Source organism: Eublepharis macularius, chromosome 5 (genome assembly GCF_028583425.1).
Source record: "Eublepharis macularius isolate TG4126 chromosome 5, MPM_Emac_v1.0, whole genome shotgun sequence".
NCBI classification, from domain to species: Eukaryota; Metazoa; Chordata; class Lepidosauria; order Squamata; family Eublepharidae; genus Eublepharis; species Eublepharis macularius.
The window spans coordinates 122,216,814-122,243,899 of record NC_072794.1 but is presented as its reverse complement, the minus strand read 5'-3'; positions in this window follow the sequence as shown (position 1 = coordinate 122,243,899).

Below are 27,086 nucleotides of genomic sequence, written 5' to 3'. Positions count from 1 at the left end.
TATGCCTTGGCTCAGTGACAGCCTCTCTCTTTTAGTTTCTGTCCCTCCCATCTAGATGAGAGACAAACTGAGGAGCCACTGCACAGCAAATAGATCAAGTTTATTCCTAAAATTTGCTCCGCTCTCAGCATACCAGTTTCTGCCCAGACTAACCAGCATATCTTGCATTTCAAATTAGCATTCTTCAAAATCATATGTGTAATGTTTTTCATGTAATATATTTAATTTGGACTTTATTTCTGTTTGCTAAAGTGATGTATTAATAGTAGTTACTGTGAGTGTAAATGCAAGCTTCTGAGGGAAAAAGGACAGGGCTGGATGAGTGAATGGAGTGAGATCTGATTGACTAGTAGCTGTACCCTAGATGGGAGGGGGGGCAGAGTGAACTGCAGTTTTTAATCAGAATGCTGAGAGGAGAGTTTTTCAGTTAGTCTTTGTATATCTCAGAGAGAGGTTATTCTGACTAAATCAGGCAAACTGCGAGGAAGCCCACAGCCTAATTCTGTCTAAGTCAAGCAAACTGTGTATGCACCTGAGTCAGTCTGTGTATACTGGAGAGAGAATTTATTCTATTTAGGTCAGGCAAGCTGTGTGGAAAGCCCTGAATGGATCCATGTTTGTGTGGATGAGATGAAAGTTTGTTCTGTTAGTGAAGATCTGTATGGAAAATTAGTCTGTTATTGAGTCTGTGAATATAACTTCAAGAAGATATAAGTAGTTTTGAAACCAACAAGTTTAAGAACTATTCTGAGATCAACATGCTTAGTAAAACTTTGCAACCATCACACTTGTGTATTTATAAATAAATTCTACTTTTGTTTAATCAAAAACTCCCTTTTTATTTCTCAGCCATCTTCACAAGTTGACTGTTCTGTCACACTAGCATCTATAACAAGCCTTCCTATATTACCAGTTAAACAGAGGAGGTCTAAGGTGAAAACTTTTGGTGGCAGTGAAAACCTTTGAGGGAGTTAACAATATACTGGTCACACAAACAGAAAAATCTCTGTGTGAATGGAAAGAAAAATAAGGTTGGTTGTGTGACCAGAGCCCTTCTGAGGTGTAAATGTAAGGTAATGTAAGGGGGAGCTGAACTGAAGGATCAAAAGCAAAAGTTTAAGAAAGAAAATCATTACAATATGGTTTTCATAGCCAATCTATTGAAGATCACTATAGTAGTTGTGGCTATTTCTGCCGTTTGCTCTCAGAATACAATCTTCTTTACAAATGTATGTCTTAACTGTTCCTTTTGTGCTACCACAAAAAATAACTTCTGTCCCAATGGTTTTCCATTTTGATAATTTAAAAGGATCTTATAACTATGAGGTTCATGTTATTACTATGAGAGTCAACAAATGTTTCTAATCTGTACATACTTCGTTGTGGTAACCATTTGAGTCTGAAATGCTACAAAGCTGCCTTCCTGTAGCTTTGCCAAAAGTATTTTTACTGTTGTCAGCTTTTGTTTCCTTTGTTGTCTGGGTGTGATTCAATTCCTGCTGATTTAGCATTTCTCTAATTATGTGGCTGTGCTGTCTCAGAACCTGCAAGTGTACAGAGTATTATTAATGCATGGGTAACCTTTTGTCTGACACCCATACCACTGAATCAATAACATGAATCCCAGTTGCCATCACCTATTGATGAGGAGGTCAATTCTAAAACAATTATTACAGAAAAGTAATTTAAGAGAGAATATGCCCAGATTTGTTGTTGCCTTTGATTTAACGAAGAGTGCTCAAGAACCTGACTATCAGTGGAGCTGGGAAAAGAACTCTGCAATGAATACCTGCACTTACAGACATACATAAAACATCTGCTGGGTTCACTGCAGTCTCTAAAGAGCCAATCTGAAGCAGAAGGATCATCTAAGGACTTTTGCAAAGTTGTCGCCTTGCCCCCCTGTCGTTCAACAGTGCTGCAAGGGAAAGAGGAGAATTTGGGGTTGTTTTAAGAACTGTAGTATGCGAGACTCTGTGACTCTGGTTGTCCATTGCTGAGATTGTTCAGCAACAGCCACTACTTCTGTGGGAGAGGCTGTATCCCGTGGGCTCAGTGTAGTCTCTAAAGAGATCATCTGTAGTGGCAGGACCATCCAAAGACCAGGGTGTGGACTTTTGCACTTTTGGTCCTCCCACAGGACTGCAAAGATTAAGACTAACAGTTTGGGCTCATTTTCTTAAAATGCAAATTCATCATCCCATTAGCAGAGGTCCATGCAGGTTTTACAATCTTGGGAATAAACTTTCTTGGAGTTAAAAAGGGGCTGCTGTCAGGAGGGGCACTCAGGATTCACCCCCAATCCTTGCTCCCTTGGATCATATGACCCAACCCATCTTGCAATATTGTCCTTACATTACTACAAAGTAACGTGGTATAAAGTAGTATAAAGTGGTAGCACAAAATAGTAGGTTATTAACGTTCTTGTCTTTCCTCCACTGAAGCCTGTTCATGTGCCGTTAACAGAATCCATCCTTCCTTCTCCATTTCAAGTCTTACAGCCTATTTTTTAACCACTCCAGTCCTCGTGGACAGCCCAGTGACAAGACCAGCAGGGCCAGGGCCCAAACTTTCTTGTTGCACAGTAAGTACTTTTTGAGGTGTTGCCCATGTACATTTAGAGTGATTTCATTGCACTGCTATTGCACTGTCATCCAGGAGGCCCACATTCTCAGCATAGTTGGATATATGTCACTCAGCACTGATGAGGACACTGTGTGGCTGCTAGGTGGGGCTCTCCAGCTCTGAGATGAATCACTGCTGGCCTTCAGCCTCCACCTCCAGAGCCTTCTGCAACACTGCAGAGTAGACAACAATGATGCGGAGGCATCAGAGCCATGCAGTTCTAGCTCTCCGCTCACTGCTGAAATCCCTTTCATCCAGCTTCCCTGCCTAAAAGCTGAACGAGTGATGCTGCATCATGGTTTCACCAGCAGGAGCACTGTGCATTTGGAGACTTTGGAGACTTGGGATGGGATCCAGAGGATTTCCTTGAATGCAGGGGGAGGGATGTATGTCAAATCCCTCCTCTCGATACAGATTTTCATCTCCTCCCATGCTGTTCTTGAGGATTCCCTGTCCCCAAAGAACAACATTTTTGGGGTATTTGGGGCTGTAGCAGGAAGGGGAGTTGGGCTCAGCAATGGAAATCCTCCACAGGATCCAAGACCTGGGATGTACTTTTGGGCCTGAAAGATGCTACCGTTGATGCACATTGAACATGTTACAGTCCTTTCTAGTGGGGCAGATTTTTATTTATTTTATTTTTATTTGTTTAGTTTATTTATAGTCTACTTTTCTTACTGAGACTCAAGCTAAGTAATTCAATATGATCAACATATATATAGTATAGTATAGTATAGTATAGTATAGTATAGTATAGTATAGTATAGTATAGTATAGTATAGTGTGTATATATATATATATATATATATATATATATATCGTATTGTATCGTACAATATAGTATAGATTGCATAAATCCGATACAGAGCTGAAACAGTGACATGATATATTATTATATCATGTCAGATATTATTATATCTGACATGATATAATAGTAAATAACAGTAACAGACAGTGCACAGTAGTATAGTGTCCCTTTGAACCATTTCCTTACAGCACAGCTCTTTCTTACCTGTGTAAGAAAGCCCTCCTAAATAATTTGGTTTGGCACAGTTTGTGGAAAGCCAGGAGAGTGGGAGCTTTCCTGACCTTTTCAGGCAAGCTGTTCTATAAGTTGGGGGTCACTACAAAGAATGAACGTGTACAGGCAGCTGTTGATTTTTGCCCGTTTTCAGGGTGGCACCTCCAGAAGGGTCTGTTCAGATGCATGAAGCTGCCATGGTGGAACATAGGGAGAGAGGCAGTCCCATAGATATGAGGGACCAAATCCCTAAAGGGATTTCTATGTGACAGTAAAAACACCTTGAATTGAGCCTGTTAACTGATGTGTAACCAATGGAGTTACTGCAGAGTGGGAGCAATATATATGCTCTGCTTGGCTCCTGGAGATAATAGAGCTCTGGTGTTTTGCACCAACTATAGTCTTTGAGTTGATTTTGAGGGGAGACCTATGTAAAGTGCATCACAGCAGTTAAGTTTTGATGTTATCGTGCTGTGGATCCAGGTGGTCAGATTAGCCATGTCATAGTAGGGGGCCATCTTCTGGGCTAGACTGAGTTTATGGAAGGAATTTTTTTTTTGCAGCTGCATTAACTTGCTTCTGTAGCAGCAGTGCTAGATTCATTATAACCCCTGGGTTCTTAACTGAGCTCTCCAGTGTCAGCTGAACCACATTGAAAGTGGGGAGCACAATGTCCCTCAATATCTCTGCCTTCCTAACCAGCATTACATCTGTCAGTTGGTTTTCTTTCAGCCATTTCACTGCAATTGTCAGGAAATGTCCCAGGACTTCTTGTGCATGACCAGGAGATTTGGATAGAGAGATATACAGTTGGGTGTCATCTGTATATTGATAACATCCAATTCCATAGCTACAAATGATTTCTCCTAAAGGCTTTACAAAGAGGTCAAATAACATGGGGATTAGATTGTGCCCTGTGGAACCCCACAAGATAATTCCCACGTGGAAGATAGTTGGTCTCCAGCAGCAACCTTTTGAGTCTGTTCCATGAGGTATGGTTTAAATCAATCCAAGGCACATTCCCTGATACTCCTGCATCCAAATGCCTCAACTAGATGGCATGATCTGCTGGTGTCAAGGATGGCAGATAGATCCAGATGGGAATCCCCACTCCCAAAAAACTTCAGTAAGACATCTGTTGTTACCATCACTGTGACCTTGATTTGTGCTGAGCGGCCCCACAGCCTCAGCATACTGCTGGATGCCAGGGGAGCACCCACCAGGATTTTTTCTAGTAAGTTAAATAGCCTGTCCACCTTTGAGATGGAGTCTTATTACAGAATAAAACTACTGCTTTTAAAGACTGACTGATGTGAAAAGCACAATCTCATCTTGCCTGTTGTTTGCAATCTATTTATACTTTTATTTTTAATATCATTGTCACTGCCTAAGCAAAAGGAAGGGCTTTTTTTCTTATTTTAAAAAAAAGATTGTAAAACTCAAATAACATTATATTAGACACTGAGAGATCTCTGTCTTTTGGTGCTACACCTCTGAAGATGCCAGCCACAGCTGCTGGCGAAACGTCAGGAACTACAATGCCAAGACCACGGCAATACAGCCCGGAAAACCCCCAACAACCAACATTATATTATTCAACCAAAACTAACCAAATTATTTGGGTTATATTTATCTAGACTTCACTGTCTCCTAATATTTTACTAGATATTATTATTCTACTGACATTCCTTCCAATCATAAAAAAAATCTTCTGTGTGATTTAATATTCCTGGTTTTAGCCAGCAGCACATATCCTGCACCCCTGTCTTTAACACTGCAATCGAAAGAACACCGTTCTGAGCGCAAGCCCCACTGAACAGACCTGAGTAGGATTCTAAGCAGATTTGCTTAGGACTGCTCTCTTAATGTCTGTGAGTTTTCACCTTCTTTCTTTTTTGCTGCAGATTCTTTAGATTTAACCAATATAGGGATAGACATGTAACTGACAAAGCAAGAGAAGAAACTGGTAAAGGCCAAATTAAACCCATATTTTGATCAGCACTCCATTTAAATCAGGATTCAGTGTTGGAGTGTACTAGTCAAAGAGATGATACAGAGAGAGTGTCACTTAAGCATGATCAGAATGACTTATGGTTAAGTAACCATTACTAGTGCATATAAGCCTGGCATTTAGAAGCAAGGGCTTCATAGTCAGAGAGCAGGACTTTCTTAAAAGGAAAAGTTTCAACTAAGATTGCAAACTAACCATTAAAAAAATCCGGCCCGTTTCTGGGCATTAAGGAAAAGCTTGATCTACAGAAAACAGCAAGTGAAACTTTTTCATGACACAAAGATAAACATTATCACTTATTCATTGAAGCAGATCAAAGGGCTATTACAGGCAAGCTATAGGGACAAGTTCAAACATTCGCAGTGCTATCTCCATACAGAATCTCTGTTATTAAATTTCATATTAATATTCCCTTAGTAAACGAGGGGAAATGTGGCTGAATCCACATAACCTGCTGGTGATAGCACAGAATTTTCCTTATGCTTCCAGGTACTATATTTGATATTAACAACAACAACAAAAGATTGATTTTTCTAGATCCTTCTTTCTGAGCTTGTAAACTCCAGGGGATCGACCAGGATACTGTGTTGCTAGTGCCAGCTGAGTCTGTGATCTCCCAAGAACTACAACATTCTGCTTGATAACCCTTACTGTGATGCTAACAAGCAGTATCAGGTTCTAAACCCACAGCAAGAGAGTTTGCTTGGGTTGAGAATAATTTGATAGCTCATATCTCTCAAGGCCGCTTTTCAAAGCTTTCTGCAATTCTAGCAGGTATATCTTTATGCTAGTATAAAAACAAACAAAACAGAGGAAGAATTTGCGCTCTCCAAAGAAATAATACAGAAGTCCTTCAATGTACAGAGTGTTGTAAATATGTATAGAGGACTTGTACATTATTCCATACATGTTGATTGCAATGTACTGTGTTGTGTATAAAATCAACATGCATAGAGGGGGTGGGCGTGAACACACTGGCCTCACTTCTCTGCCTACACACATTTGCTGACTTCTAAGCATGTTATTGATGTATGGATGTTCCTTCTCCATGTCTGGGAATTGTTTTTGATATTTCCATTGACAAGAAGGGGGTCAACACATGTACACTTCCTACAGCCATGCTAATGAGGTGGTGATTGTGCATAGGCATGGTTGAGGCCAGCATACTTATGCTTACTTCATCTCTACATGCACTGATTTCCACATGTATAAGGTCAGACTTCAGACTACATTCCAATGGGAATCTATGCAGTAAAAAAAAATGAAACCGATGTGAATAGTGAAGTAGAAATCTGGTTAATCACCTGCATTCATGTTCCAGATTCAAAGCACACTTTTGGGTAGAGTCAGAGGAACTTTAGATATGATAGTCCTATACGGCTGGCCAAATTCATTTCTGCATTTAGTTGGCAATGCAGAATCACAACCACACTCAAAAGACAAGCTGTCCTCTATAGGCCAAGCCTAAAGGGAGACAGGTATCACTCATACTTCCTAAACAGATATGACACGCATAGCAGCAAATGCTAGTTCAGTTCAGAGGGCAGAGTGGCTGTGATGTTAAGATTGGGGGACATGTTCAGTTTGGTTTAGGAACATGACATTTGAGTCAAATGTAGTATTGATTAGGGGTGTGCAAGGAAAAAACTTTCGGCTTTCTTGTTTCGGGATTACCCGAAACAAGATTCTCTACCGGCATTAGCCGAATGCCGAAACAAGAATCTCTTTCGGGATTCGGGATTCGGCATTATTTCGGCATTCTTTCGGGATTCTTTCGGGTTATTTTGCTGGGAAAATGCCTCCGTCTTTCAGGACGCCTGGAGGAGGCATTTTCCCACCAAATAAGCCCAAAATTGGTGGGGACCTTCCTCTAACCCTTCTCTAACACCCACCCAAGTTTCAGACAGATTGGACTTTGGGGGGCCATGTTATGGCCCCCCAAAGCAGGTCCCCCCATCCTCCCATAAAGGAGCATCTTCTTCATTATTTCCTATGGGGAAAAAATGAAGAAGCAGGCTTCCTTTGCCAGGGGTGGCATTTTGCATGCAAAATGCCCCCCAGCCCTCAGGGGCCCTTCTCCCACCCCTCCTCCCACCCCCCACCGAGGCTCAGCCTGCTCCCACTTGGGGGGGCCATTTCATGGCCTCCCCAAGTAGGTGCTCTAATCTCTACCACTGACAGCTGGGGGAGGCTTGTGTTGCCAGGGGTGGCATTTTGCATGCAAAATGCCCCCCAACCCTCTGGGGCCCTTCTCCCACCCCTCCTCCCACCCCCCACCAAGGCTCAGCCTGCTCCCACTTGGGGGGGGCCATTTCATGGCCTCCCCAAGTAGGTGCTCTCAGCCCCTAAAGTCCACCCTTCACAGCCCCACACAAACCCAATTCCCCCCCAGCTGCCACACACAGACCCAAATCCCCCCAGTAGCCCCTCACAGACCCAAATCAACCCCCACCTGCCCCACACCCACCATAACCCCAGGAACAGGCTGGCCTGCCCTCCCCTTTTGGGAACCCCTAAACTCTCTTTCCCAGGGCAGTTCTGCACAGACAAGGGGTGCCACAATGGTGGCAGTGCCAAATCGTCCCTGGGAAAGAGCACCTGCCCTGGCACACAGACAACCACCCCCCTGACCCCCCCACCACCCGCAGAGAAGGCTGGCCAGCCTGCCCCATTGTTCCCTATGCTGGGAACCAACCTCCCATCAAAGAAGGGAACACAGACACACAATCATTAAGTTTAAAAAACCTTTATTTTCTCATTTTCAAATTACAAGTGGTCAACAAATCACAACATATTACACTTATTGTCCCTCATAGCACAACACAACACAATTAACTACACATCAGAGAATCTTAAACACATTTTTTTTTTTGAAATGGACAAACAGTAAAGTTTTGAACATTACAACAGGTCACATAGTGAGCGGGCACAACAGGGCATGGAAACAGAAGATGATCATAATAACTACCAGCCTAATACAACTCTCCCTCCATAAAACGACTTAATGGGGGGGAACCACTGCAACAAAATCCCCCCCCCAACCCTCTGGGGCCCTTCTCCCACCCTTCCTCCCATCCCCCCACCAAGGCTCAGCCTGCTCCCACTTGGGGGGGGCCATTTCATGGCCTCCCCAAGTAGGTGCTCTGCTCTCATCTCTACCACTGACAGCTGGGAGAGGCTTGTCTTGCCAGGGGTGGCATTTTGCATGCCAAATGCCACCCTCACCCTCAGGGGCCCTTCTCCCACCCTTCCCCCCACCCCCCACCACATGCATTCCTTGACAATCAAGAAATCTGGAGTTAAATATAATGTGCATGTAAGTCCCTCAAAGACAGAAGCAATATGACCCATTTGATTTCCACAACCTCAGACACAATCAGGGATCCGTTTCCCCTTGGTGGGGGATCCCCCACTCTCACCTATCACCCCGAAGGGGGAAAGTCAGTGAATGAGCCTTCAAGGTACGCTCCAGGGGCTGCTGCCGTGATGTCACTGATGTCATCTGGCTGCCCTGAGAGTATGCCTGTGCTTTGCAGTGGGCTGATTTGGGCCCTGCAGGCCAAAGCAGGATCCCTTGTGGCCCAAATCTGCCTGCTGTGAATTGTGCGTGCTCCCCAGCCTTGTGTGATGATCACATCACTTCCTAGAACAGACATCATCATGCCAGAGCATTGCCATTAAATGATCATGCGTGTGTGAACAGACCCTATGTATCCTGTAGGCTTCAGTGATGGTATAGTAATGTTTTCACTCACATTATAGAGAGAGAGAGAGAGAGAGAGAAGGGGGGGAGGCACTGAAGCTAGATTATTTCTTCTATTTTACTGTCCCCTTCCAAAGCCAGGGTGGCATTGGCACAATGCCCCCCTCCCCCCGGCCAGAGCCTTAGTACCAGTATGCATTGACAGGCCCATGCATCATAGTCCTTTTTGAGACCCAGCCAAGTTGTGTGCCTTTTGGAGAAAAATGTTCAAGTTGCTGGTGGGGGTATGAACAATTTTTAGATATCCACTGTAGTGCAATGGCTAGAGAGTTGGTCTAGAATCTGGCAGACTCTGATTCTGTGCCTTGTAGGCTTGATGGATGTTCTTGGCTCAGCCTAAGTAAACAATTGTGTTGTGTTTTCCAGAGGCAGTCTAGGTGATTTTGGGGCCCTGGACAAATGTTCTTGACGGGGCCCCAGAACCAGTGCCGCCCCACCACTGGCTCCTTGCCAAGGCCAAGCAATTTGGCAACCTAGGCCCCAGATAGAGTGGGCAGGAGTGCGTTGTTTCCTTCCTCCCCCCCCCTCCACCCCCTCATACAACTAAGAAGGCCATCGGTGGAGTCACTCCAATGTGAGGCATGGAGCAGCTGTCTATTGTTAGCCTGGTTGTGATGAGGGTGAAACAAATCAAGGGAGAACAGCAATGTGTAAACCACTCTAGGTTCCCATGGGGGAGAAAACCGGGGCATAAGATAAACCTTTAATTTGGTGGGGAGGGGGTATATACATTTTATGTGTATGTGTCTGTATGTTTTATGCATTCAAATCACTTGTGGTGTACTTTAGAATTATATTGAGCTCCACAGTATCCCAAAAACCTTGTCCATGTATTGCAAACCGAAGTCAATCTACCACATCTAGGGTATTCTTCTTTTCCCTACTGCCTTCAATTTTTCTTAGCATTATTGTCTTTTCTAGTGAACCTTGTCTTCTCATGATGTGACATAAGCACTATCATCAATTGATATCTTCAAGGGAGAAAGCAGGCCTGATTTGGTCTGGACATGTCTTTTTCGGAGTCCATGGTACATGTAAATTGAAACTTTCTTCCCACTTCACAGTGTGAATGCTTTTTCCTCCTATGAGCTTTGTCTAAATTTTACTGTACTGATACTGCTCATTTGGCCAAAAGGCCTGCCCTTGATCAATGCCACATTAAATACTTCATAATAAAAATATGTTTTTAGAACCATTTAAAAGTGTCCTTAAGTGCCATACGCCGATTTAAAAAACCATAAGCTAAATGTTTGGGAACACAACCAGATATGTGAATGACTGAAATGCAGCCCAATCCCACTGCTACTTAAAATCCATTTTTGATGGAGGTCTGGATTGTCTTACATTGGTGTCATTGGGCTTGGAATCAGGAACCTGGAAGCGTTCCATGGTGGCTACAACTTTCATGCCAAGGCTAAGAGGGTGGGAACGGGATCTCTCTGGGGTGGCAAACTCTGGCCTTGGAAGTTACTGGCAATTTGGGGGTGGGACTTGTGCAAAGGAAAATCTGAGTAGGGATCTCCCCCAGAATCCATGGTCCGCATTTGCCCTCTAAAGAGATTGCCCTTGGAAGCAGCCAGTTTATCTGTAGGGAACTACTCTCTCTAACCTGAACTCAAGCCCAACCAGGAGTTTGGCAGCCCTAGGAAAATTTCTGAAAAAGATGGCAAAGGAGGGCCAGCAACTGATAGAGGCATGGAAGCCCACACCAGGACAGTAGCAGGGGCCTACTTGGGCAAAAGGGACGACCAGTGCTCTCATCCCCCATAGTCCACTCCTTTCAGCCCCACACAAACCCAGTTCCCCCACCCCAGCTGCCACACACAGACCCAAATCCTCCACTCAGCCCCTCTCAGAACCAAAACCACCCTCAGCTGCCCCACACCGAGTACCCCAGGAACAGGCTGGCCAGCCTGCCCCATTGTTCCCTATGCTGGGAACCAACCTCCCATCAAAGAAGGGAACACAGACACACAATCATTAAGTTTAAAAAACCTTTATTTTCTCATTTTCAAATTACAAGTGGTCAACAAATCACAACATATTACACTTATTGTCCCTCATAGCACAACACAACACAATTAACTACACATCAGAGAATCTTAAACACAATTTTTTTTTTGAAATGGACAAACAGTAAAGTTTTGAACATTACAACAGGTTACATAGTGAGCGGGCACAACAGGGCATGGAAACAGAAGATGATCATAATAACTACCAGCCTAATACAACTCTCCCTCCATAAAACGACTTAATGGGGGGGAACCACTGCAACAGGGTCCAGCAGAACCTATGTCATTTCCTGTGGCTGTGCTTTCAGTTCAGACACACAAAGCTGAACTGGGCACTTCCAAGGCACTGGACAATGGTATTTCTGGAGCAGTTCTGCAGAGGTCTCCCCCCACCCCCACACCAGCCTCAGAATTTACCTGGGAACATCTGTGAGAGATCATCATTGGCCGGTGCCCATCCACCACTCTTCCCGCATCCCCCAACCATGCAAACCCAACATTAACATCAAATTTTTTTTTTTAAACATGAACTGAACATCAACTTTTAAAAAACATAAGCACAACATTTTTTTTGGGGTTTTTTTCCTTTTTTTTACATGAACAGAACATCAACTTTTAAAAAACATAATCACAACATTTTTTTGGGTTTTTTTTCCTTTTTTTTACATGAACAGAACATCAACTTTTAAAAAACATAAGCACAACATTTTTTTTTGGTTTTTTTTCCTTTTTTTTACATGAACAGAACATCAACTTTTAAAAAACATAATCACAACATTTTTTTGGGTTTTTTTTCCTTTTTTTTACATGAACAGAACATCAACTTTTAAAAAACATAATCACAACATTTTTTTTTGGTTTTTTTTTCCTTTTTTTTACATGAACAGAACATCAACTTTCAAAAAACAGTACAACAATTCTTCTACAATTTTTTTTACAATGATTTCATCTGATAAAAACACCTAAGCAATCCCTATCTAACCTGTTTCTCCCTCCAGTAGCAATCCATGTTTCTGGGGCATTATTTTTCATAATAAATTTGGTCCCACAGGGTATGTCTCAGTGATGGGAGATGTTTTGAATACCCTGGGGGGGGGCTTTCAAATTGCTGGGTGTTTTCCCTTTGCCACTGGTTCCTAACCACCCTCCCTCTACTGGCCGGTTTTAACTGTATATACAGGGTTTTATACAGGGGAGAGCGCGATTCCAAAGGATTGGACTCATAGAGGATGCAGGCCACAAGTTGGGCTCACCTCAGTCACTCTGGAAGTCCAGTCCTGAGAAATCGAAGAGGCGAGAGTTGACCTTCAGGAAGGTCAACTGCTCGACTCTCCATGGGAGAAGGCGAGTGCGATGTGGGCCGACAATGTCGCCCGCATGTGAAAAGACGCGCTCGCTCTCCACGCTCGTCGGAGGGCATGAGAGCAGCCGCTGCGCCTCGAGGGAGAGGTCCGGCCAGACCGACTCCTTCCTGGCCCAGTAGCTGAGCGGATCGGTGGAGAGCGACTCGCAGGGCTCCGCGAGGTAGTCCCTGACCATCGCCTCCGCCGGATCCTCTCTCACGGTCCTCACGACCCCAGAGGGGACGAGGGCCCACCGGAGCATCTCCATCTCCATCGGCACTCCGGTGGTGGCCTCGGGGGGGGCCTGCGCAGAGGGGGCGTCAGAGGGACCCGCACGGCAGGGCCCCTCTTGCGTCCCCCCTGTCGACAGGCGTCCCCTCTTGGCCTGCCTGCGCCTCACCCAAGAGCAGAGCCCGTCTCTGGCTTGGGTGAGGTTCCCGTCCCGCTCGGCGAAAGTGCCCTTTATGCGCGGGTCACACATGGTCGCCAACATGTATGACTCTTCCTTAGTGAGAGGAGTTAGCCTGGCAGCTATGCCCTGCTGCAGCCTTCTCACTAATGCGCGCACCGCTGGAACAAGGTCAGCACGGGGCGCGACCCGGTCTGCAAGGGTGGCCAGATTCCTCTGGAGCGTGTGCACCAGGGGAATGACCAGACCGAGGGTCGCCGTGTCTGACGAGACCGCCACAGTGAAGTCCTTGAAGGGCTTCAGGACCTCCACTGTCTGGGTGATGGTGAGCCAATCCTCCCGGTTGAACTCACCCACCTGACTCGCACCGCGGTGCTCGGAGAGCCACGCGTGGAGTGCGGCCTGCTGCTCCACCAAGCGCTCAAGCATGGCGCAGGTGGAGTTCCAGCGAGTGCTGACGTCAGTGATCAGAGCGTGCTCTGGCACACCTGTCCTGACCTGTGTCTGGCGCAGTTCGTGCGTGGCCTTCACGCTGCGCGAGAAGTGACCCGTGAGCCTCCGACATTTCTGGACAAGTAACTGGAGTTCACGGGTCCGGGTATCCACGGGTTCCTTCGAGGAGCCCAACCCCAGCGCATCTCTCACCACTAGGTGAAGCTTGTGAGCGGCACAGTAGACGCTCTCTCGGCTCACTAGATGCGCCGCTGCCCTCATGTTCTTGCCACCGTCCGTCACCATGCATCCCACGGTGGCGGGTCCCTGGCCTATCCACTCGTCCAACTGTCTCCTTAAGGTGGCAGCGATGTTCTCCGCCGTGTGGGACACGTCGAGCACCTCGGCGTGAAGCAAGGCCTTGCAGTAGCCGGCCTGGCGGTCTCGCATCCTTCCCTGTCTAGCTGTGCTAGGCACCTCCCCCCGGCCCCCACCCAGAACCGACTCGGGTTCCCACCAGTGAGCAGTAAGCGAGAGGTACGCTTGCTGCACACTTGGGCAGGTCCAGATGTCCGATGTGAAGTGCACAGTTCTCCCGGCAACCCGGGACAGCTGTGCCTTCACATGATCCCTGGCAGCCCTGTAAAACGAGGGCACCACCGATCTGCTCAACGACGTGCGAGCAGGGACGGCGTACCAGGGAAAGCAATCTTGGAGCAGCCCTGAGAAGCCGAAGTCTTCAACTACGGAATACGGTTGCCCATCCACTGCTATCATGTTGACGATGTGGCGCGTGATGCGCCTGCTCGCCCTCCGGATCCCCTCTCTGGGCACACTAGCGCCCTGCATACCAAGCATCTCCGGGAGAGAGGCTTGGCGTCCCTTTCCTGCAGGTACCCTTGGGGGGAGAGCACCAGAGGAGCCTGCCTCCTTCTGGCTAGCTGGCGGCCGTGCGGCGCCACTCGAACCCTCCTCCCGAAGAAGCACCGCCTGGTGGTGCCTCTTCATATGGTACCTCATCCCAGACGTGGAGAGATGCCACACATCTTTGCCACGGCTGACGCGCTGCCTACAATGCAGGCACAGGGCTGCTCGGGGATCCTCCGTTGTCTGGAAGTGCTTCCAGATTTCGGAGGAAAAGGGCATCCCACGCTTCCCAGGAGAAGCGCGTTCGGGACCACCCTGCGGCACCTCCTGTGAGGTGCTCTGGCCGGACACACCGTGTCCCACTCTCGGCCGGGCAGGTGGGGATGGACGAGGCTGAAGGGGCAGAGATGTGGGCTCTTCCACCACAGTCTCTGCCTCTTCCTCCCGCGTCCTCTCCTCCTGCACAGCCGCGAGAGGCCTGCTGCTGGCCTCAGAGGAAACTGGGGTGGACCGCCCCAGGGGGGGTCTCACGGGCAGTTCCTCCAACATCCTCCGGGTTCCTGGGGTGAGCGGGAGCGCAGGGAAAGTCATGTGCTCCGCGCCCATCCCAGGAGACACCACATGCTGCCCCTCCTCCAGCAGCTGGCTCGCAACCACTGGAGGAGGAGGAGCCTCAGCAGCAGGCCCCTGCCCAGTGCCAGCCCCTGCCTCACGCACCCGGGTTGGGGGTGGCCCTCCAGCAGCTGCCTCAGGAAAGAGAGTCTTGCGAACCCTCTTCCTGTCACCAGAAGCCAGGCTGGTGAACGGCAGCAGCGCAGGGGAGGGCCTCCTCCGCTCAGATGGAGGGGCTGCCGCAGCAGTCCCCCTCCCCCTCCCCTCCTCCCCTCTAGATTTCTCCCTAGCCTTTCCCCCGGGTCCCCTCTCTGCTTTCCTCTCTGACATACTTTCCCCTCCCAAATTCAACCCTAACTAATCAGAAAAGATTTAGAAAACAAAGGTCAACTTTGTTTTCAAGACCTAACTAACCTGCTATAAATCTGTGTTTCTAGTGGCTCTGTGACTTGGAGATGAACAATCAAGTGCCTTTTTAAGCAACCCTATTTATGTCAGGGAACCTGAGCCTGCCAATCAGCTGAATTCCTCTGGAATTGAGCTGGCCCTAAACCCCAATAACAGGTGACGAAGCCTTAAACACTCACACACTAGTATGCCCGGGCCGGCCTGGCACCACCACGTGTGCCAGAGATGGGCAGTGGAACCCTAGTTATGGGGGCACTAATGGGAAGCCTATTGACAGCTATTACAAATTTTTATATATATATATATATATATATAGAATTCAAACCTAACACTCACTCAGTAATGCTTTCCCTGCTGAGTCCCTATTTAGTTTTTTAAAAAAAACTAGGCTCGGTTTCCCTAATAATTATGTTGAGGGCAATTATCCACTGATCACCTACCAACTGGCCTACCTACCTAAGAGACACTATTTAGCGGGGACCGATGTATCTGTGGTATGTCGGTGTGGGGTGTGGATGTGGTGTTTTGAAGATGAGCCTCCCCCCTCCCAAGCTAGCAAGAACCCACCCCCAAGGCCACCCAAATGTCAACCCGGACTCGCTCACACTAACACCAGTCCTGCAGTCCAGCGATGTTCAGGCGGTCTTGCAGCTGGTCCTCCTCTCCTCCACGATGCTGTCAAGAAAATTGGAAATGTTAGCAGAGTCAACACCACACGCCGCACACGCAACCCCAAAATTCAAGGCCCCGTTGCACAAGCCAAGTCAGCCCCCCCCCCCCTTAAAGGCTAGGGCCAACCAGCAGCAAAACAAAACACATCCACCCAGCAGAGCTTCTGGCCTGTGCAGGCCAGAAGCTGGCACACTCATTTTTTAGTCCTGTGAAACAGCAGTTCATGCCCACCCCACACTCAAACTTGAAAAATGAAACATGAAAGAAAGCTGGCACTGCGATCAATGCTGGCCCCCCTAACCCCCAAACAATATCCTCTTGCCCAACCAGAAAATGCCCCCCCCCCCCCGGCCCAAGCCATAAAGACAGAGCCAAAGCATATGCTCGCAGGTAGGCACAGCAGCAGACATAAGCTCAAAAACCAAATTTAACAACAACCCTACCAGTCCACCAGTGCAGATGTCCAGCAATGTTGATCCTCCACGCAGAGATCTGCAGGCCGATGTCCACCAAGTGCAGTCCAGTCCAGAAGAGGTCCACCAACGATAAACAACCTGAATGTGAAGCAAAACAGTGAGTGCCAGGCCAGCAAACGGGAAGGGTTACCAAAGCCGGAGCAGCAGGCCTGTGTGTGGGCCGAAGGCTGGCACAGTTGATCAGGACGGAGCCTGTTGGGAATCCTTGCAAGCAGGGGACCAGACACAGAAACGCAAGCCACACCATTCCAGATTGTGGAGCACAACTGTGAGTGCCAGGCCAGCAACCAAAAAGGGTTACCTTGGCCAAAGCAGCATACCTGTGTGTGGCCCACAGGCTGGCACAGTTGATCAGGACGGAGCCTGTTGGGAATCCTTGCTAGCAGGGGACCAGACACAGAACAGCAAGCCACACCATTCCAGATTGTGAAGCACAACTGTGAGAGCCAGCCAGAAGAAAGGCTTCTGGCCTGTGTAGGCCCGAAGCTGGCACACTCTGGTTTTAATCTTCAAACAGTGGATCAAGCTTAAAGAAGGCAAGCACAACAACCAATGCTGAACCCCCCCCCCCCACCATCAAACATTGTCTGCCCAACCTGTCCCCCAGGCCATACCTGTGTGTGGCCCACAGGCTGGCACAGTTGATCAGGACGGAGCCTGTTGGGAATCCTTGCTAGCAGGGGACCAGACACAGAAAGGCAAGCCACACCATTCCAGATTGTGAAGCACAACTGTGAGAGCCAGCCAGAAGAAAGGCTTCTGGCCTGTGTAGGCCCGAAGCTGGCACACTCTGGTTTTAATCTTCAAACAGTGGATCAAGCTTAAAGAAGGCAAGCACAACAACCAATGCTGAAACCCCCCCCCCCCCCACCATCAAACATTGTCTGCCCAACCTGTCCCCCAGGCCATACCTGTGTGTGGCCCACAGGCTGGCACAGTTGATCAGGACGGAGCCTGTTGGGAATCCTTGCTAGCAGGGGACCAGACACAGAACAGCAAGCCACACCATTCCAGATTGTGAAGCACAACTGTGAGAGCCAGCCAGAAGAAAGGCTTCTGGCCTGTGTAGGCCCGAAGCTGGCACACTCTGGTTTTAATCTTCAAACAGTGGATCAAGCTTAAAGAAGGCAAGCACAACAACCAATGCTGAACCCCCCCCCCCCACCATCAAACATTGTCTGCCCAACCTGTCCCCCAGGCCATACCTGTGTGTGGCCCACAGGCTGGCACAGTTGATCAGGACGGAGCCTGTTGGGAATCCTTGCTAGCAGGGGACCAGACACAGAAAGGCAAGCCACACCATTCCAGATTGTGAAGCACAACTGTGAGAGCCAGCCAGAAGAAAGGCTTCTGGCCTGTGTAGGCCCGAAGCTGGCACACTCTGGTTTTAATCTTCAAACAGTGGATCAAGCTTAAAGAAGGCAAGCACAACAACCAATGCTGAACCCCCCCCCCCCCCACCATCAAACATTGTCTGCCCAACCTGTCCCCCAGGCCATACCTGTGTGTGGCCCACAGGCTGGCACAGTTGATCAGGACGGAGCCTGTTGGGAATCCTTGCTAGCAGGGGACCAGACACAGAACAGCAAGCCACACCATTCCAGATTGTGAAGCACAACTGTGAGAGCCAGCCAGAAGAAAGGCTTCTGGCCTGTGTAGGCCCGAAGCTGGCACACTCTGGTTTTAATCTTCAAACAGTGGATCAAGCTTAAAGAAGGCAAGCACAACAACCAATGCTGAAACCCCCCCCCCCCACCATCAAACATTGTCTGCCCAACCTGTCCCCCAGGCCATACCTGTGTGTGGCCCACAGGCTGGCACAGTTGATCAGGACGGAGCCTGTTGGGAATCCTTGCTAGCAGGGGACCAGACACAGAAAGGCAAGCCACACCATTCCAGATTGTGAAGCACAACTGTGAGAGCCAGCCAGAAGAAAGGCTTCTGGCCTGTGTAGGCCCGAAGCTGGCACACTCTGGTTTTAATCTTAAAACAGTGGATCAAGCTTAAAGAAGGCAAGCACAACAACCAATGCTGAAACCCCCCCCCCCCACCATCAAAGATTGTCTGCCCAACCTGTCCCCCAGGCCATACCTGTGTGTGGCCCACAGGCTGGCACAGTTGATCAGGACGGAGCCTGTTGGGAATCCTTGCTAGCAGGGGACCAGACACAGAAAGGCAAGCCACACCATTCCAGATTGTGAAGCACAACTGTGAGAGCCAGCCAGAAGAAAGGCTTCTGGCCTGTGTAGGCCCGAAGCTGGCACACTCTGGTTTTAATCTTAAAACAGTGGATCAAGCTTAAAGAAGGCAAGCACAGCAACCAATGCTGAAACCCCCCCCCCCACCATCAAAGATTGTCTGCCCAACCTGTCCCCCAGGCCATACCTGTGTGTGGCCCACAGGCTGGCACAGTTGATCAGGACGGAGCCTGTTGGGAATCCTTGCAAGCAGGGGACCAGACACAGAAAGGCAAGCCACACCATTCCAGATTGTGAAGCACAACTGTGAGAGCCAGCCAGAAGAAAGGCTTCTGGCCTGTGTAGGCCCAAAGCTGGCACACTCTTGTTTTAATCTTAAAACAGTGGATCAAGCTTAAAGAAGGCAAGCACAACAACCAATGCTGAACCCCCCCCCCCCACCATCAAACATTGTCTGCCCAACCTGTCCCCCAGGCCATACCTGTGTGTGGCCCACAGGCTGGCACAGTTGATCAGGACGGAGCCTGTTGGGAATCCTTGCAAGCAGGGGACCAGACACAGAAAGGCAAGCCACACCATTCCAGATTGTGAAGCACAACTGTGAGAGCCAGCCAGAAGAAAGGCTTCTGGCCTGTGTAGGCCCAAAGCTGGCACACTCTTGTTTTAATCTTAAAACAGTGGATCAAGCTTAAAGAAGGCAAGCACAACAACCAATGCTGAAACCCCCCCCACCATCAAACATTGTCTGCCCAACCTGTCCCCCAGGCCATACCTGTGTGTGGCCCACAGGCTGGCACAGTTGATCAGGACGGAGCCTGTTGGGAATCCTTGCAAGCAGGGGACCAGACACAGAAAAGCAAGCCACACCATTCCAGATTGTGGAGCACAACTGTGAGAGCCAGCCAGAAGAAAGGCTTCTGGCCTGTGTAGGCCCAAAGCTGGCACACTCTTGTTTTAATCTTAAAACAGTGGATCAAGCTTAAAGAAGGCAAGCACAACAACCAATGCTGAAACCCCCACCCCACCATTAAACATTGTCTGCCCAACCTGTCCCCCAGGCCATGCCAAGAATAAACTGCAACACCTTTTTGCAGAGGCAGGCCACAGCAGCACATTGCCCAGCATCAAAAAAATTTACAAAAATTTTAAAAAGGCCTACCAGGTGTCCTCTCAGGATGTCCAGCACAGTTGATCCTCCAGGCAGATGTCCTCCAGGCTCCAGGTGCAGTCTCTCTTCTTCTCCTCTCTCGGTCACAGCTCAGCAGCAGCAGCAACAGAAGTGTTCCAGACAGTCTTGCTCCAAATTTAAATCCCCTGCTGCAGCCTCAGCCAAAGATTTAAATCTATTGGCTGGCATGAGAATGCAGCAGTGGGATTGGTGACTCCTAAAGTCCCCAGTCCCCTGCCTTTCCCCACCCACACTCCAAGAGCCACCCTCCTCCTGCTCCCCCTCCCCTACCTGTTAGTTTTGGCGGGAATCTCTGCTGCTTTGCAAATGCAAAGTGCAATGCAATGCTTGCACCTTGCATTTGCAAGGCAAAGCAGGATTCCCTATCCTCCTTTGCAAGAGGGGTGGGGGGTGACAGAAGGAGTGAGTGATTCACTCCTTCTCCCCCCCTCCCCTCTTCTAAGAGCCTGCAGGAAGCCTTTGCTTCCAGCAGGATTTTGCTAGCCGCTTGCTAAGGCAAACGGCTAGCAAAATCAAAATGGCGATTCTCGAATGCCGAAAGAATGCCGAAAGAATCCCGAAACGTTTCGGGTTTTTCTTTCGGCAATCCCGAAACGTTTCGGCATTCCCCGAAACGTTTCGGGATTCTTGAAGAATGCCGAAACACTTTTGTTTCGGCATTCTTTCGGCATTCAGAATGCCGAAACGCACATCCCTAGTATTGATCAAAGGTGTCAAATGGATTTAGTCTTATGTGTCAGAAGTGCCCATTTTCAAAACTTGTCACTTATGGAGTAGGTTGGTGGGTTGTTTATACAATAGTAATTATTTTTCTTATATAGTATATTGTCACTAATGTTGGTCTAAGGCACTTGGTCCAGTCTGTAATCTTTTGCATTTTTCCAAGCAACCCAATCAACCGTCAAAGATGTTTGACTATTTGCAGATATTCAGTGGAAACTTCATTATACACAAACATATTCACACAGAACCCTATGACTTTCTCCTCTAGAATCCTCTTCAAGTCACAAACGTTACTGTGGCAATCATCCCCAAAGTTCCACCTATCTCCAAGGCTCTGAACCAGTCCTGGGGAATCTGTCCTAAAGAAAGCCCCAGAGACTGGTCAGCCGGTTAAGAGGCCTGGAAGTACACTGGATGGCAGGGATGAGCCAACAGTTTTTTAAAAAGGAGAACTGATACTTCTTCCCCTTAGGGTAGCTCTAGAAAAGAGCATATGCTGAGTCAGGCTTTTATTTTGGGCTTTTAATTAGGATTTGGGGTCTGGGTAGGGTAGGAACCTTGTGTACTGAACACAACAAACACCCTATGCTGAGGAGCCCTATCTGGAGGAAAAGGAATTATTAAAAGGAATTATTTTCTCCTTCAGCATTTGTGTATGTTAACTTAGGCTCTGAGTCAACCAATTAACTCCCATTGGAGAAAGACATAACCTCTGGGGAGTGGGGTTGAGAGCCAGTTGAACATTTGTTCCATATATTTTCTATAAATCTTTGTAGTTATTATATTCAAAACCCTTCATGGCTTAGGCCCCTCATATATGCGCATATGCCTCTCTCCCTAAGTTCCACCATGACAGCTTCAATCTTCTGAATAGGGCCTTCTGCAAATATCACCCTGCAGTTGAACTAAATCAACCACTTGCTGGTACACATGCTTTCTTTGTGGTCGCCCCCACTTTGTGGAATGGCCAGCCAGAAGAAGTCAGGAAAGTTCCCACTCTCCTGGCTTTCTGCAAACTATGCAAAACTGATTTTTTAAGAGAATAATTACTCAAGAGAATAGGACTGTATCATAAGAAATAGTTCGAAGAGATACCTTGGTAAGGGACAGGGACTTTAGACTATGCTATTGGGTACTGTCTGCTGATGTAGATAAGCTCCTATTGAGTAGTTCAACATTGCTGAAGATGTTATGTTAATTACTTACACTTTAATTCAGAAAGGTTTAATCTATGTGTTCAGCTTTATGCTAATTTTCAAATGTTCTGCTACCTATTGTATCTGTTTTCACTGAATGTCCCTAACTGTTGGTCATATTGCATTTTGCTCACTGAATGTCCTAGCTATATTTATTTACTTGCAGTGTGTACTCAGACTTGGATCTCAGTAAGAAAGGAAGACTATAAATAGCAGCAGCAGCAGTCACCATCAAAAATAGCTGTGGGAAGGCGGTTTCTAATAATTTCAGTATCAAATACCACATAATTAGGGTCTCAAATAAAAGGCCTTTTGGGAACACAAAGCTATACACTACCATCCAGTAAATAAAGGCCTGTGTCTCCTCTTTTTATTGATATTGTGGTGACTGGTATTTAAACAGAAGAAAAGTAAAGGCCAGAGTGTGGGGGTAATTGGATAACTTTCAGTCCAGGGGGCTTTTCCTCTCAGAATTCTCCCTCTAAGCTAGGGTTGCCAGGTACCCTTACCCTCCTGGCAGGAGGGAGGGACCTGGCACTTTCTGGGGGTGATGTCCTCTCATGTGAGCTCCCAGTGGGTGTGATGACATCACTTCCAGAAGTGATGTCATCACACTTATCAGTAACATGCCCACTGTGCACTGGCTCAGGAGGTTTTTTTGTCTCCCATGATCATTCCCCAGGCCTTTCCCCTCTGCTGGCCAGGTTAGTGGTGATGCGGGGCAGAGGCTGGAAGCAGGGGTCCCCTGCCCCCACTGGAGGACTGGTAGCCCTACTCTCAGGTCTTCCTCCCTCTCCCTCCCCTACACCATAAATAAAATCAGATGCCACCCAATCACAATGAACAACATAAGTGGTGACCACTAGGCACCAATGATCACACTTACCTTTCTGAGGAGATAGCTCTTTAAACACAAGATAGATTATGAATGAACCTGACTTGAAAATTTTCTCATAATGACTTTCTGCTGGTACCAGTAAAACTGTAGCTTTTTTAGCTTTCTAAAGAAGAAGAAGACTTACAATTTCCATCAACCTCAGAAACATAATTAGTCATAAGGTTGCCAACCTCTAAGTGGGGCCTGAAGATCTTTTAAAAAGTATAATTATCTCAATACTACAGAGATCTGATCCGCTGGAGAAAATGGCTGCTTTGGAAGATGGATTCTATGGCATTATGCTCCCCCTGCCACTGGGAGGGGTGGAAGAAGTGGTCTGTTGGCCAATTAAACTTCATCAAAGTCCTGGAAGACTTCAGTCATCATCTTTTGGGGCTTGCTGCATTCTCTCTGTGTATAAATGCAAACATGTACCCCAGGGAAACCTCATCTAGTTCACAGTTCCCACCTACCAATGTAGTTTTCTCTTCAGGTTTTTGCAACACTCCCCCTGCCATTCAGAATCCAACCACCAAAACACTGCTTAAAAAAACCAATTCTCCACCTAGTCTGTTGCTGTGAGCCATTGGCCTACTCACTTCTGCTTGCCTGAACAGCAAAACAAAAAGGAAAAAAAACAGAGGTCTGTTTTTTGGGGGGCGGGGGGGGGGAGGATTGATGCCTCCTGTGTGCCTGCCTGAACTTAGACAATGGAAGAGATGCAGCAATTAAGGCAAGACATCCTGTTTTCCAATGGAATACTGAAATGGAAGGTTTCACTGCCAGCCCCGCCCCCCATCATGGTACTGGGAACTGCAAAGCACCACAAGGAAATGGGCAGCAAGCAGCACACAAGGACACAAAGTTAAGAATAATTTATTGGTACTATCATCACTTGGAAAAGGATAAAAGAGAACATTAAGCAGGATTTTATTTAATGCTATCACTCTGCTCCGCTGAGTGGGCTTGCACCACATTGCTGCTACTACTTTACCGGCCAGTTTCCCAGCATACTGTGCCCCCAGCCTCCAACACTTGCCATCTTTACTGTGCCCCCAGCCTCCAATACTTGCCATCTTTGGGGGCGAGGTCATTGTTTTGTGTGTATAGTGTCCTTGAGGGGGAAAAATGGGTCAGTGGTTTAGAGGGAGGACTGTGTTCTGTGCGATTTTGATGCTGTGCAAACACAGTTGCCCCAGACCATCATTCCCCAACGTCTCATTTAAAAGAACAGTGTGTGAGTGTGTATGTGCATGCACAGCCAACAATCACCTTGGGTGTACACTACAGGCTGAAACTCATGATAATGAGAAAAACCAAATAGATTCAAGCCAAACCAGCAAAGGCCCATCTGGAACAAACCAATAAAGGAACAGCAGGGTTTGTTCGGAAACCCTGGATTTGAAACAGAAATGTTTTTTTTCCAGTGTACACCTCTATTAGTTGGTTCTCTTCAAAGGAGAGAGCACTTGAGACTCACTGTGTTTCTGTAGGATTTGCTTTTGTTTAAAAATGTACAAGTAGAACTGAGGTGAAAGAAAGGAAGCACAGCAAATGTTACCCCATATCAGATTTCAAAAGGGAGAGATCCCACACCTTCGAAATGCTTCAGTCAGTTCCAGCAGTATCTGTTTGCTTCTTCCTTAGGGTCTTACAGATCCATGGTGCTCCTCTTGGCAGGTCACCTCTGCCATGCCTGGATGGGTGCTTGAACAGAGCTATTTCCTAACATCTAAGTCCCATTGATGTGATATCTAGTCCTTAAATATTACCATCTTTTTTCTTATAGGCGGTAGCTCCCACCTAGGCAACTCACTTTAGACCAAGACCATAGAATAGCACCCTTTACTATAAATCCACAACAATATCCATTTGTTCATCCTTTCCACTTCTACTTCCCCATCTGAGCCATTAAGGAATTTGAATTGTGTATTAGTTGGAGAGCAGGACCTGGCTTATGGATTTGTGGTGTGTGTGGAGTAGAGTTTAGAAACTCCATAAGCAAATACTGACATTGGTTGGTTTTTCATTATTGCTTAATGAAGATTAGTGGTTTGATACAGCTGATCAGATGCATTTCCAGAACATTTGATTAATGAGGCTTTTATGTAAGAAGAAAGAATATGCTTGCAGCTAAAATGTGACAGAGAAAAAGAGGGAATGCATTGAGTCTGCTAACTCTTGTTTTGTATGCAAGTTTTCACCATGCAAAGAATAACTCAAAGGGTATAAAGTCACAAATTTCCCCTGCAAATTGCTTCCTGACCAGAAATTCCCCTGGTAGCAACTACAAAAGAAAATAGAATCCTCAACTGAGGTCTGCTTTTGCCATTAGTATGGCCAGCCTCCATGTGGGGATTGAAGAATTACAACCGATCTCCAGAATTCAGTTCCCCTTGGGAAAAAATGGCTGGTTTGGAAGGTGGACTCTAGGGCATTATGCCCTGATGAGATCTCTCCCCTCCCCAAACCCTGTCCTCTCCTAGGAAATGCCCAAGAATTACCCAACCCAGAACTGGCAGCCCAATGACTAGTTTTACAGCAAGTCAAGTCATATGCCATGTTTACATGATGACCCTCTTAACAGTGTTAGACACAGAAACACATTTATTCCTGGACATAACTGTAACTTGTATGTAAGATGACCCCTTTTCTTTTTAGATGGAATACCTGGGAAGAACTGATCTTGCATTTGAGTAAATACTGTAACCTTTTTATGTCATACCTGGGAAGAACTAATCTCGCATTTGAGTAAATACTGTAACCTTTTTATATAGTGTTAATGTTGTGAATTAATCATGAGTTAATTTATTTAGGATCAAGCAAAAGAAATGGCTCAGTTTCTGAGACAGTGAGACTCTATGTTTCTGGGAAGGCACAGACTGTCTAGCTCTGAGAAATATTCCTGGCCTACTTTTTAAAGCTCTAAGCAGAGCTTCCAATGTCCAGCAAATGGAACCCAATTGGGCAGCTAACAACTGGGAAGTGAATCATTCAGGGGAAGATCCTAGAAGTGGAACACAGCTATTTCATTAACTGTCCAAACACTGTTGTAGAAATCATTCCTCTTGGCATTGGCCTGGCATGGGATGGAAAGCCGATTCCCTTGACTCAGAAGAGGAGACCCAATTGGTCCTGTGGGTAGAGGCACTCCAAGAGTAAAAATGCCTTTTGTGAAGAATCTTTCCAAAGAGCTCAGCAGCAGAGTGGTCACCACTGAAGATCTACAATACGTAAAATTCTCCAACAGTTTGTTAGCCAAACTGCCTCAAGAATGGGGAATTAATAAGCAGCAGGCTATTATTAAGGGATCATGACTGACAGCCAGTTTGGTGTAGTGGTTAAGAGCGTGGGACTCTAATCTGGAGAGCCAGGTTTGATTCCCCACTCCTCCACCTGAAGCCAGCTGGGTGATCTTGGGTCAGTCACAGCTTCTAGGAGCTCTCTCAGCCCCACCCACCTCACAGGGTGATTATTGTTGTAGGGATAATAATGGCATACTTTGTAAATCACTCTAAGTGGGCATTAAGTTGTCCTAAAGGGTGATATATAAATTGATTATTATTATTGTTGTTGTTGTTGTTGTTGTTATACCTGGGTCAGAAATCCTAGAGTCACCTAATAAAAAGGAGACTAATACTTCAATGAATCAAAGCCTTTACTTAATAATCTTGAGTATATAGAGTACAAGAATCACACACACATTCATTACAAGACTAGGAAATACAGACAGGAAAAATATAGAGACTGTTGCCTTAGCAGGAGTATCGTTGATAGGTGATACGCAACTGTTCTGGCAAAAAGCAGAGATTTTAGCAGTGAGGGTGCTTAGTGTAATGGCCAGCACTACACTAGGTAGAGCAGAGTAGGAGTGAGATGGAGGGAGAGATGGGTAGGGGAGAGAGGGCTGAGGGGTCTGCGCATCTCCCTTATATAGCCAACTCCTATCATGGGGCAATACCAGTGGAATGATCTATACCCCGTTGATGGGATCCCCCCTCGCCGCCTGCCAGCTGATAGTTTAAAAGGCCCTGCCACTTGCAAGCAGCAGGAAAGGTTTATATGGCCATTTGCCTGGGGAAATAGCCATTTAAACCGCTCCTTTAATATGACCCAAACGAACCAGTAGACCAGTTCATGGAAGTTCGTGGAAACGAGCTTCCATGAATCACTGGTTCGCGAACTACAAACCAGGGTGGTTTGTGCATTTTTGGAGGTCATAATTCAATTCATGCCCATCCCTACTTGTGGG